Source organism: Symphalangus syndactylus, chromosome 16 (genome assembly GCF_028878055.3).
Source record: "Symphalangus syndactylus isolate Jambi chromosome 16, NHGRI_mSymSyn1-v2.1_pri, whole genome shotgun sequence".
Lineage (NCBI taxonomy): Eukaryota > Metazoa > Chordata > Mammalia > Primates > Hylobatidae > Symphalangus > Symphalangus syndactylus.
The window spans coordinates 40,718,712-40,731,520 of NC_072438.2; the positions used below are offsets into that span (position 1 = coordinate 40,718,712).

General features: G+C 34.5%; 1 long non-coding RNA gene across 1 annotated transcript in view; it reads left to right on the forward strand.

The window, feature by feature from the left end:
* Positions 1–2,963, forward strand: part of LOC129464810 (uncharacterized) — a 48,879-nt gene extending 45,916 nt beyond the window's left edge. The window contains exons 4-5 of the long non-coding RNA XR_008651761.2: positions 528–846; positions 2,202–2,963. This is a non-coding gene — a long non-coding RNA (uncharacterized lncRNA). The remainder of the gene's footprint in view (positions 1–527; positions 847–2,201) is intronic.
* Positions 2,964–12,809: the final 9,846 nt, after the last annotated feature.

Consider the following 12,809-nt stretch of genomic DNA (forward strand, 5'->3'; position numbering starts at 1 on the left):
TGGCCTCCTCAGTCAAAAATAATTGGCTACAAGGGTAGAAGGCAGTATTTCAACAACCTGTCAGAGGTTCTGACATTTAGGTTTCTACATTGCCTTTAGAGAACAGGTAAAATTTACCTTTCTGGCATACCTGTTTTTATGTTCCAACTCTCTGTCTTCACACTTGCAAAATCTTACGGAGGGATCCCCTTATACTGACTTGGTAGTGTCTACCTTTTTTCTTCTAGCCATTGTTAGAGCCAGACGTTTAATAAGGAGCCTCCTCTCCTGAATTTTAGCCTTCTGGGATTATTCTTCTTTTCCTCCTCTAAAATAAATTTTCCCATTTCATCATTTGGATTATCTACCTCCAAGGATCATTTGAGATTAAAAGATTATCCACTCCACTTTTTAGAAGTAACTCTATTAAAGAATAAAACATGAATTGATCTACAATTTCAGAAATTTATTAGTTTTTCTAGAAATTACTGCCCAGATGTTCATGATGGATGCTATTTTTCAGCTTCACAAAATCTTCTATTTACCAGAGTCCCACAGATACATGCTCACACATTCTCCTGCTTGCTGTGTCAAATTCTTGAGACTCTGTCTACATTCCATTCTGTAGAAGGACAGTCCTACAAGGCGAATATAATGAGAGAAGAACAACATAAGCAACAACAGCCTACATTACTCTGAGCTCCAACACAGAGCACCAGGAGACGAGAATCCATATTTTTCCTATTTTTGGTCCTTGGAATCTAGGCTTCATTTCCAAGTATTGATGCCTATTTAACAAGCGAAGGCAGCAGCATGGATGAATACAAGTACATAATGTATTACTTAGCACTGACCCAGAATGAAAAGGTGAGTTGTCCTTGAGTGGGTGGGAGGATAGGAGGTCTTTTTCTTTCTGTAATAACTAATCTCAAGTTTATTCTTTAGTAGTCACATTCTTCTTACACGATTTTTAGCAGAAAATCCTTCCAAATTTCTCCACGACCACTCCCCAAACAAGAACTAACCAGTTCTTCTTTGCTATTTACTTCATTTACCTAGGTTTCTATTACCATAATATTACTAGCATCAAGCGGTGGTTCTGTTGTCAAGGCAACTGTTTACTCGTTATAATCACTGCTAGGTTCTTGGCTGTCCTCACTTTTTTTTAATTCAATAATAAAATCCATTCCTTGTTTCTACATACTTTTTTCCTGATTATGTCTTCATGAAAGTGTCTTTCTCACTCTCATTCAAATCTGAATAAACTGTATGTTTCTCTTGCACATACTGATTAATTTACTTCTACTATACTAACTTACCTTGGTGTCTTTTGTGTCCTGCTATATCATAAATATTTCCTCCAGTCATTATTTGTCACTAACAAAAAACCACAGAATATTTACGTTTAAGGAACGAATATAAGAAGGGCAAATATTTGGAATGGGAATGGGTGGCCAGAGTTTTCAAAAGCAAACCAAAAAGGCAATAAATCCCAGAAGGCAAGAGGCAAGATCAAGAAAGAGAAACAATTAATCTTGTCAAATCATGAAAACAACTAAGTAGTATACTTGAAAAGAGGAGAAAATTCTGGTAGAAAAATTTGAATGCTTAAGTCCCACATGCAAGATTTTTCAAATGTCTACTATATAAGTAGAAATATGAAAATATTTAAATAGAAATATTTAAATATGAAGTAGACATTTGAAATATATTGCGGGACTTAAAACATCCCCAACACTCATCCAATACATGGTTGTTTTACACTGATAGTGATGATAGTGGACGTATCTGCTTCACGTAAACATAAACCAAATCAAACCAAACCAAACCCAACTTATCTCTCAGGAACCATGCTAGATGCTTTACTTTTCATCATAGTATTTGATTATTAAAATATATATAAAATTAAAATGAATATAGGAAGAAAGCAGAAAAGAAAATAGAAATAGTAAGGAAGAATCGGCACTAAGGAATATAGGCAGGGCTAAAAACATTTTGAGGAAACAATTCGCTTTGCAGCTCCTCTTAGTATTGAGCTTTATTTTTATTAAAAGTAGTGTTCCTTTTAAAGTGGCATTTGTCAATGACAGTTTCAATGGCTTATGAGTTTTCTGACCGTGAAAGGTATTCCTCAAAAATGCCACCTTTCTTCCTGCCTTCTTCCCCAATAATCCGCTCCTGGTTTTCTCCCCCTTGTGTAATCCCTTTTCATTTTGAAACAGCTGGCCTATCTAACAAAGAGATTGCAGTGCAGATGGGAATGCAACACTTCTGAAGCTGGATCATAGAATGCTTGTGGCTTCTTGCCTCCATTACTTGGAATTTCCAGTTCTGGGAAACAGAGACACAACTACCATGTTCTGAGAAGCTCAAGCCACATGGAAAAATTACGCACAGGCTCTCCAGGTGACAACTGCAGCTGAGCAGGCATTTGAAAGCCAGCATCAGCCAGGTGAGTGAGTTTCCTTGGCCTTCCAGCACAGTTAAAGTTTCACATGACAGCAGTCATAGCTAACAACTAATTACAACTGCTTAAGAGAGACTCCAAGCAAAATCCACTTAGCTAAGATCACACTCACAGTCCACCCAGCAGTCCAGGGAATTATGAACGATAGTAACACATTGCTGTTTTAAGACACTAAGTCTTGAGTAATTTCTTACGCAACAATTGATAACTAAAACATGGTTTCTAAGTAGAAGATGCTTAATAGCCCACTGCAACTTTTCTCTAGCTTCCAATTCCACACCCCATCAAAAGAAAAAAAAAGCCAAAACAAACAAATAAACAAACAAACCTGAACGACACAGACTCACATGAAAGAGACACTCCACAATTTATCTAAAAATTAATTACTTCATTGCAGATATGTTGTCATTTTATTGAAATTAACTTTAGTCAAAATGTGTTGAGTTATATGAAAATGCATCTGAATATTTAAGACATCAACTGAGCTATGTTGACATTGTAGATAGGTAGGTCTAAGTGTTATATCACTGCAAAGGTTACTATGGCTTGTCCTAGGATAACAAAAGGTATATCTTTTTTCCTGATGTTTCCTATCAACTAGATTATATCTGAATAAATTTCCTTCAAGTATTTTGGAAGCAGAGCTTTGAGCGGTTTTGTTTTATTTTATTTTCTAGTGTATGTTTTAAAAATCTATTGCATGGGTTTTAATTTTCTTTGTTCTTTCTTTTTATTACACTTTAAGTTCTGGAACACATGTGCAGAATGTGCAGGTTTGTTACATAGATATACACATGCCATGGTGGTATACTGCACCCATCAACTCATCATCTACATTAGGTATTTCTCCTAATATTTTCCTTCCCCTGGCCCCCTACCCCCCGACAGGCCCCTGTGTGTGATGCTCCCCTTCCTGTGTGTCCATATGTTCTCATTGTTCAACTCCCACTTATGAGTGAGAACATGTGGTGTTTGGTTTTCTGTTCCTGTGTTAGTTTGCTGAGAACGATGGTTTCTAAATATACAATCATGTCATCTGCAAACAGAGACAATTTGATTTCCTCTCCTCCTATTTGAATACCCTTTATTTCTTTCTCTTGCCTGATTACCCTGGCCAGAACTTCCAATACTATATGAGTGGTGAGAGATGGCATCCTTGTCTTGTCCAGTTTTCTAAGCGAATTTAGTTTGTATCGTAAGTGGCATATCTTCATAGAAGAAAGTACAGGTACTCAAAAATTAGATAACAAAAACTGTGCAGAAAACATTTAAATTTGAATTTAAGTATATATGCATTAAGTATGTATTTTTTGAAAAACAATTGATTCTGCTGACATTGTTATGTATATGTTTTTTATGCATATTGAAAACTGTTAACATGCTTTCCTGATATTAAATGGGTTTATGATAATATATATTAAAATTTCTGCACAGGATATTTTTATAAATGTGAGGTAGATGATCAGTGACCATATTTCACATTTCAAAATAAATACAAACACAAATTTAAATTAGCTATAATACTTATACTTTGGGAATAATTATTGTATGACTAATTAGCCCCCATCCTTGTCTTTAAAAAACCCAGAATATATACCCGTTAATTTAGAAATAAATGCATCAATTCTCTTTTGTCTCTTCTAAAAACACTCATTCTTATGATGAATGCAAGAATTACAAAGGCATATTCTGTCTCACTTATTCAATCAAAACAGGGAAGAATGTATTGTATTTATTTAATTGAAATAAATGGCACAGAAGAGGAAGATAAGTGAATTGGTCTATTGCAAAGTCTTTTAGAATAAGAAATTAACATCAAATTTCATATGCATTTTACTTTTAGTGTGCCAGAGAAATACTGAATTGAAATTTCTATCTCAGAGGTCTGTAGGAATAGAATTGAGTCATTTACTAAATTATTAAATTGTACTCTAAGAGTCATTAGCTTAAAAGTTTATTATTGGATTAATCTATGCTATCACAGGATTCCTTTCATATTTAATATTCTTTTCAGACTCTCCACACACTTTCTGAAGGTTATAAAAAGTTTAAGAATGATCTCATAAGAGAACACTGTTTTCTTACAGGTTAGTTGAGTTACAGGATAGAACTACGGGCTAAGTAGGAAAATCTATTCAATATTTCCCATGTCCACATTACAGTGATCAATTCTTTAAAATTAGTAAGTCAAAGGAGGCAGTGGGAATTTTAGCTCTAGTGTGTCTGTGCTAGTAAGATAAGAAGGTGTTTATTTTACTTATTTTGTTTTATAAAATTTAATCTATCATCAATAGTTCTCTGGTTTGTAGAGAAAAGTTTGGCTTGACTTTTCAGCAATTAGGTCAAATATTTAGTCACTTTATTGATATCTTTGCATACAGGGTTTGTTGACTACTAATTCTACAGAATTTTCTTTTGGAATTGGGAAGAATTGTATAGCTGTTCTTGAGTATCCCATAGATGGTCGCTGTCAAAATACACAAAGCTGAACTCATGATGTTTTGTAATCTTTACCTTTCTCCTCATTACTTATCTTGATGAATGATACTAGCCAATCAAGTAAAGACCTAAGGATATATGTAGATTACTTTACTAGCTTTTAAATGTGTTTTCCTCTTTCTAGTATGATCATACTGTAATGCATTTTGCTTATTACTATACAATATTTATAAAATTTGAATTTAGCCATAATATCTCTTTGTTTCAAAGTACTTAGTGATGCCCTAATATTCAGAAAATATTGTTAAAAATTTTGAACACATAAGAAAACTCATCATATGATTTTGCTTAACAGGTCTTTCTACTACTTTCTATATGCAGTTGTATCAGTCAAAATTATGTTTAGCTTCTAATTTTTAGAGCAGATATCAGTTTATTTCTCATACATACATACAAAATCCAATCACCTGTATCCCAGGCAGCAAGACTGAGGAAGAGGCAAAGAAAATTGTGCCCCATGCTTAATTTGCATGAAAACTCATCTCAACCGGCATATCTCTGGCCAAATCTTAGTTATATGGTCTTATGGAAATACAAAGAACAACCAGATATTCTAGTGATTAAGAGAGAAAGAAAGCATTGATAAACAAATAGCGAAAGGAAATTAATACTTGGTAGGCAACTAGCTTTTCTACCACAGCACTTCTAATCAAGACACGTAAAATCATTTGCTTTCTAAACATATCATGATGTCTCATGGACATCATGGTGTCCTGTCTAGAATGCCTTGTTCTGTCTTTGTACAGCAAAATTCTGTCTATTCTTTAAATTCAACTGGAGTCTGTCTAGAAACTTTCTGTGACACTTGTAGTCTCATTTACTAGTTTAGTGTTCTGTTTATACCCATGTTATTATGACTTGCCATTGTAAATACTTTATAAAAATAATTTTAGTTTCACAAGCACAATAAAGTTTTTTTTTAAATCATCGTTTGCTTGTTTTACTGAATTGCATATTCTTCTACATTTAGGCTAAAATCAAAGCCTTATAGAAATGATACCAATATAAGGATAAATGAGATACCAGAGAATCATAAAATGAGGGAATTTTTCACTTTTATGTGCATCTGAGAGAAGAAAATAATTAGGATCTATCAGACCATAAGCAGATCAACTTAAGCAAATTCTGGGAAATGTTATTTACATATATGACATTTTAAGTCTTGCTAGTTTTTATAGGACAGCTTGCAAGAAAAAAAAGTGTTTTTAACCATAATTTTCTTTTTTCAGCATAGAATAAGAGCTACACTCTTTTGTGTTTCATTTTGGTTTTTGTTCAATAATTATGATGTAAAATTAAAAGCCTCTAATGGCCTTTTCCCAAATTAAAATGCATAGAAAACATAAAAACCTCTTGTCAAAGTGTAAGTGCTTATAGCCATTGAAAATTTTATATGATTGCTTTATTTAGTTTCTCAAGCCCAGCTAAAGAGAAATGCTTGATTATGTGTGATTGCATACTATATCTTCCTGGAGAGAAAGCTATTACACCACCACTGATGGCCATCCATAAAATGCAGGATCTGTTCTGACCCTAAGAATGAGACTCACTGAGCTAGATGTATATAGCAACTAGATATATAGTAAAAGACAGGGTGCTTCTAAAAGCAAGACGGGAGATGTGTAGAAGTAACTTTAGTAGTAGGGAATAAGAATGTGACCCTGCCTTACATCTATTAAATTTATACAGCAGAAAATTGAAACATGAACCAAACACTCATGTGAAAGGAGAGAAAAGATGACTGTGAGCAAAGGCAATAGTAAAATTTTCTTACAAGTTTAAAAAAAGTGGAGCATTACCATAAAAAATATACTTCTACAAGCTACTTGGGTTTAAGAAGAATTTAAATAATTGTATTTATATTATTATTTCTTGTAATGTTCTAATATTTGAACACATGAAGAAAGAATCACACTCAAACCATTGATAAAATCTGCTACATTTACACATCCTCCACCAAATGCATTTTGTAATTGAAAGTGTGTCCTTAAGTCTAAAGGTTTCCCTTTTAGTTGTTACCAGCTTTATTTTCCATTCTTAGTGGCCTTAATAGAATATGTGGTACCTGATCTGTAATAATTTCTTTTTGGGGCATTTTTATTTCCTTTAATTTTGACTAATAGGACATAGAATTAGAAATTACCAATGTTAAATTATATATGAACATAGAAAAATAGCCTTTGGACAGTTCTATTGGTGGCCAATCCAAAAGAAATAACATGAAAAGATATGATTCAATATAACACAAATAATTCCAGATGTGAGAAATAAATACTATATATATCAAAACCTTCTTAGGTTTTAGCAATTAAGATTTGTTGAAAAGAAAATAGTATTAAGTTACCTTGAAGGGTAAAACTGAATTCTAGTGAGTGGAAAAAATAATGTGTAATCAAAGACCAAATAAAATATTTCAAGGAGAATGGTCCTGTACTTAAGAGAATAAGTCATTTTAATAGAACTTTGTAAGCATTCTTTCATATAAGCAAGGCCAGGACAGCATGTTAATAATAATCATTCTAATTAGTTATTGCAGATTCCTAAGACTGAAGTAAACTGTGGGCTGTGGGTAAGGCTGTCTGTGCTCAAGCATAGAAATTACCACTCAATATGCATGTAACTTTAGCCACGTTTTTCAATTCTTACTATTTTAACAAGAATATCTTAACTAGAATAACTAAAGTCATTATATATGTAAGAATATTTATATACATTTTCCAAGTTATTCCATAAATTAAATTTTTCTTAGTCTAATTATTGAAAAATAGAGGTTTGTCTATGCTATATGTTCCTCTTTCTCCCACACTTCTCACCAGGAGGGTTGATTATCATAGAGTTCTGAGCAAATTTAGCATGTACAAATATTATCTGAATTTACTCCAACTGTATATAATTATTTTGGGAATAAATTCCATTGTTAAAAGAAAATTTTAAGACAAATTAAATTTAAAAGAATGTAGGGTCAGGTAACTTGACTCACATCCATAGGCCGAGGGAGGAGAATCACTTAAAGCAGGAGTTCCAGCCTAGCCTGGGCAACATAGTAAGGCTCTGTCTCTACAAAATAAATGAATAAATAAACAAAGTAACCGGCATGGTGGCATGCACTTGAAGTCCTAGCTACTCAGGAGACTGAGGTGGGAGGATTGCATGAGCCCAGGTGTTTGAGGCTGCAGTAAGCAATGATCACACCACTGCACTCCAGCCTGGATGACAGAGCAAGACCCTGTCTCTAGAGGAAAAAAAAAAAAAAATTCACAAAGGTTAATTGAGCAAAGAATACTTTGCAAATTGGGGAGGACTCCCGACCAGAATATGTTTCTAGTGACTTCAACACCAGGGCTGTAACATGGTCAGACATAAAAAGTTAACTGACATACAGAAAACAAAAGTGAGGTAGAAAAACATCTAGGTTGGTTAGAGCTGGGTGTTGGCTTATTTAGAGAGGATTTGCTTATTTAAAGAGGATTTGTTATTCAAGCAGGATTTGAAAAGTTGGCTGCATGTAATTGGCTGAACCTCCGTGATTGCCAGAAGAGTATGTTACAGTTCACTATGCGTGGAGAAACCATTAGGCTAAACTTAAAACATGTAAGGAGGCAGCTTTAGGCCAAGTTTAATTTAATACCATCAAAGAGTGATACCAATATTTCTTATCTGACAACTATTTCTACCAGCACATTAAACAGTCTATAATTACTGTATAGAAAGCAATCATAATATAGCTCCAAAGGATTCAAGAGTATCAGAAAAAAAACAGTCTGACTTCTCAAATTCAAATAGTACAAATCAATACACCTTAAATCAGATAAGACATTCAAAGAGCACATGTTTTCCCTACACATTGTCCGCACCTTTGAAAAGACTTCCTTTATTAACCCTTCTTAAACTTATCTTGATTTCCCTGTATTGTTTGGTATCTGCTATAGCCTTGGCTAATACGGTTATTAGTATCATAACTGGCTCTATGCAACAAACTATCAAAATAGGAGTCTGGCTTGTTTTTCTCATACATTCAAGCAGCACAGGGCTAATCTCATTGCTGGGGGAAATGTGACACATGTCCTTTCTGGCATACAGTTGCATCACAAGTATTCAAATGATTTCTGAGATAATATAGAATAAATGCAGGAGGGTAAGGTGATGAAAATTCAAATTGTTGTGACAATTAGGTGCCATGGTAACATGGATAAATACAAAGACTTGGCTTCTTCTGACATTCCCAGAGAGCATATACAGGAAAAAAGAAAACTGAAAAGTTATGAAGACACAAATTGCAACCTGTGTGGAGAGCCAGAAGACCTCCGAAGCAGCTTTAAAGGAATTTCTATTCACCTATAGTCACCAGGCAGACACAGTTGAAGACCAACACGTTATCTAATTTTTAGAGTAGAAAAATTGCAATTCCACTTTGAGGCTAAATCCTGCCAAGTCTCTTATGCTATGGTGGGGTTTTCAGGCTAATGCTCTCAGGCTACTATCTTTTTTTAAAAAATAAATAAAGTGTTATTTAAAGATAGTCACAACATTGGTTTACATAATATTTATGGCTGCTCTTCTTGTGTTACAGTGGCAGAGCTGACATACTTAAGTTGTTTCAACAAAGACAGTAGTGTCCACAGTACAAAAAAAAATATTTCTTAACTTACCCTTTAAAGAAAATGTTTGTCAACCCCTGTGCGATGGCAGTGGAACTTGTGAAGAAGATATGAGAAGCTGAGATACGGGATGGAGTCTTTGAGAAAATGTAGATGAGTCTGAGAGAAGCTAACCTCCAAAACCTATGACCTACCATACCTTCATGTTGTGAAGGCAACAACACACCCACTTTTCAAAAACCACCCACTTCTATATAAGAAATTTGGATTAGTGAAACAATTGGACTTATTAAGCACCTCTATCACCTGTCATGTAACAAGAGTTATGTAAACTTGAAAGAGAAGTACAAAGAAACCATGGCTCATACCCTAAATTATCAAATGAGAAACACTGGTATCAATCATTCATAGTGTTAAATTAAGTTCACTAGGAGAACTAACAGAATATTCCAATCAAGCTTTGCAAGATCCTGAAACACATGCAAGGGAGTGGGAGTTATACAAAGGGAAATGAAATATAAGATTCTATTAGAAAAGTTTATTGACTTGGGCGCACTTATCTGGGTTTGGGGACTTCATGTTGCTTTGCTCTACTGGGAGTGGTGTTAATAGTTTATTAGGTTAACTAAATGAAATGTGGACTCAATTTTAACCTCTAGTCAATAGAGTCAAACTGTTGGAAATTCTTTTGCATGCTACAGAAAGAGCAGTTTAAAGACTCAAGAATTGACAATGCTGGAATTAATTTATTTTGAGCAACCTAATCAGCCGCCTGTTAATCATGACTCCCAGAAGGGCTCAGAGTATACTCCCTTCTCCAAGACCCTCAAAAGGTATTGACAAGGGAAGTTGCAGACAACAGCTTTTTTGAACTCTGTGGTGTCTATTCTCTAGAATGGTATGGAAATTGCAAAGATTAATGCCACCATAAAGGCGGATGGTGATCCCTGCAACATTCCCATTTAACTTGCTGGTTTAAGCAGTAAAACGGAGGCACAGAAAAGTAAAGTCATACTCCCAAATTAGTCTTAATTCAGAGATTTTGAAACCACAATTCCTCTTCATAACAAGTACATGACATTTGACATTCAAACAGCTATGAATTTAATTGAAGTCAATGGAAGTAGAAATTGAGTATCAAGAGAATTTTAGCACATAAAAGGTCCAGATTTGCTGGTGGAAAGGGAATAATGTACTTTAATTGCAAAGCAACAATGAATTATAAAACAGAAAAAGATGATACACTCAAAAATCTGTTTTCTTTTTTTGAAAGAGAGGGCAGAGAAATTTTCTGAGTTTCTCTGGAATATCAAGAACTTTTGGGCCAGGGGTGGTGGCTCATCCCTGTAATCCTAGCACTTTGGGAGGCCGAGGTGGGTGGATCACTTGAGGTCAGGAGTTCGAGACCAGCCTGGACAGCATTGTGAAACCCCATCTCTACCAAAAATACAAAAATTAGCCAGGCCTGGTGGCGTGCGCCTGTAATCCCAGCTACTCAGGTGGCTGAGGTACAAAAATCGCTGGAACTTGGGAGGCAGAGGTTGCAGTGAGCCGAGATCACACCATTGCACTCCAGCCTGGATAACAAACAGAGCAAGACTCAGTCTCAAAAAAAAAAAAAAACTTTTAGCAAAATATTGTTATTGAAAGTATTGTTCCTTTGAATCATATCAGTACCTATGAAATACCAGTTACATTATATATATGTAAAATTGAGGTTGGTGGTGACTATTAAAGAATTAGAATATTTTCTATTATAAATAATTGGGAATATCAATTATAGAATTAAGCTACCAAGTTTAAGGGACTCTAGTCATGGAATGTTTACACTGTATAGTGCAAAGACGTTTATCTGTTTATGACCTAGGTAATGAGTTTTGCTATCCTAAGGGAGCAAGAAATGCTCTAAAGTGATTAAAACATTCTGCAACTTCCTTTTACGATCCCCAGGGATCAAGGTCAGGAGACAATTCAAGGGATGAATGTGGCCTCCATTTTCTCTGGCATAAGGTTGAATGATTGAGGAAAGAAACAGGTGAAGTGACTTTTATCCTAGAGAGAAGGATGGCAATAAGGATTCTGGACTTCTGTGGTTGTGGATGGAGGTAGGCCCTAAGTACAGTATCGTTAAACTTATAAAGAAAGTAACATTGCATTTATTTTATAATGAACTACTTAATATCTTAAAAGCGAATCTGAATGCTGATATTTAAAGTGACCAGAAAAGCTATAAATCAGCCTAAGCATTCATCAAAGCAAGGAATGATAACTGATGTGGATTAATAAGACAATGAAGAGGATTTGTTTGTTTGTTTGTTTTAAGCATTGCTCTTAATTTACACCTTTTTGAGTCCAGTTCCTCAATAAACAATAAAGGACTTTACCAGATGGAAAGCATCCGAAATGATTGCATGTAATTCCTGTAAGCTCTTGAGTCATCACATTTTATACTTAGAACAAGTATTTATCTCAAGAAACTGAGGCTCATAAGAGTTAATTTATTCCTAATGCATCACAGCGTGTATCAGATACAAAGCGAGAGTTCCATGCCAGGTTTCCCTGACTCAAAAAGTCATTTTTCCTATATCTCACAAATATCTGGTTAACATAATAGCAGTCGATATCAATCCTTAGATCCAAGTGACCACTTGGTTACTTTAACGGTCAGTGAAATCAAATGAGATAAGAGCCTGATGAAGGACACACTAATACTTCAGTATAAATTTAGAGCAATCTCAAATTAGTAAAAAATGGCAGGATAGCACAAAACTGCTCCTAGATGGATTTTCACCTTTAGAAACAGATACTGTGCGGCATATTATCTGACCATATTACCTAGAATGCATTTCATTCAGAACATTTTAAATCCTCTGCTATTCGTAAGCATATTTTTATGCAGAGCCAATTGTGCCAGACATGTGAACCTCAAGAAAAAAACACATAGGTATTCTAGGAAAAAAATGTATTTAGAGTACAGACGGTGTTGGGTTACTATGTCTTTATGAACACCATAAGGATGCCTTATATATAGCAACTGTTGTCATATTTCTAGCATGTGAGTTACAAAAAAAACTACTTTCAGAATGTACAAATAAAGATATTCATTTTGTAGTCTGTAGCAATTTATGCCAATTAAGCCATATATGCTGCATTACATATGAGACAACTATTTTACTGTCTTCTTAGCTACCTTTTTGCAATTCTGTGTTTTGGTAAGCTTACTATCAAAATAAGCACGCATTTTCTTGGCATTAAAACTGGCTACT